We start from the raw sequence: 1,413 nt of genomic DNA, 5'->3' as shown, positions 1-1,413 counted from the left end.
GCCCAGGCTCAGAAATAACCCGAGGGGGGAGTGGGGGAGGGGCCGCCCCCGCACACAGCAGAGGGGATGGGGGGGCACCCCTGGGAGGAGCCGGTCTAGCCGCACCGTCCAGTTGTAGGATGGTGATTTGGAAGGGGCAACTTTGCTCCTTCCTTGCCTTCCCCGCCCCTGGGTTTTGCGCTTAATGGGATGGAACGGACAAGCCTAGCGATCGAAGTCCTCCCCAATAAGGCAGCCCGCTTCCCCTGCTCCCACCGGAGACGCAAAGGTGCCTTTGCTGGGCCGGAATGTAGAACCAGCCCCCTCCCACGCCACCCACTCTCTGCCGGCTCTTGGGTCACTCAGAAGTGCGGAATGGCGGGGCGGGGCTGAGGTTTCGGACTAAGGGGAACCGTGCCTGTGATCTGTCCAGTCTCTTTCCGCCGCTTCCTCTCCCCCTTTCACCAGGGCCTTGAGCAGCTGGGCGGGGCCATCAGAACCCCCGCCACCCCCCCCTCCAGCCCTCCCAGCCGTAGGCGGGAGCGAAATGGGAACCAGATGGGGCTGGGAGAAACAAAGGGGGAGGAGGTGGTGGGTTGGGGAAGGAGGGCCTAACTCCTTGAAGGCGCTCCTCCCTCTAGCGCCTTAATAGGGAACCGAGTCGGACGCGCCCCTACTGCAGCTCCTCAACTAGACTCTCTAGCGACTTCCCTTAATAGATGTCCCATAAGGGGTATCCTCCCTATCCCAGCTTTGCCCCACACAATTCTCTAGAAGCAGTTCCCCCACCTTCTCAGCAAATAGGATGCGACGAGTAGAGGAAGGCAGGGTGCCCCCTACTGCCTGACCTGCGCGCTAACAAACCCTGACGCGTCTAATCAAAAAGAACCTAAGTGGCGACCTTCCGCCCTTGTTTTCCCAAACTTCGGGAACGACTGGAGGCAGGGATGGAGGAGGCCTGGGTTTCCGAGAGCGTCCTCCCCAGATTACTCCTTTTGGGACTAGGGAATGGCACCGGGATATCTAAGGGATTCCTGCAGAGCAAGCCCCACGCTCACAGATCTGTCATAAGTATACACCCTATGGGAGTCAGATGCACGCACTAGCAGAGCTGCGCACCCCAAGCCTCCGCCAACTTTAGCCGGCTCACTCCTAACATTCACACATACTGCACCACGAGGCCCTCCGAGTGTGGGCCGCGGGCGTTCGTGTAGCTGTCTCAGCGCATTTGCATGGCCGTGCGCTTCTGTCTTTGTGTACCTGCGCGTGGTTGTGAAACTCCGTTCTCAGCTCGGAGGGGTAAGGGTGGTGGGGGTGTAGGAATGTCGCCGCGGGGCGCTCACGTGGACACGTGGGTGTGGAGAGGGCCGGCTGTGCATCCGGCGTGGGCGGCACGGAGAAACCGCCCCACCCGCTGGGTCCCCAAGCCCGCCC

Source organism: Trichechus manatus, unplaced genomic scaffold, assembly GCF_000243295.1.
Source record: "Trichechus manatus latirostris isolate Lorelei unplaced genomic scaffold, TriManLat1.0 scaffold00069, whole genome shotgun sequence".
In the NCBI taxonomy this organism is placed as follows: Eukaryota; Metazoa; Chordata; class Mammalia; order Sirenia; family Trichechidae; genus Trichechus; species Trichechus manatus.
Note: the sequence above shows the minus strand (reverse complement) of the source record.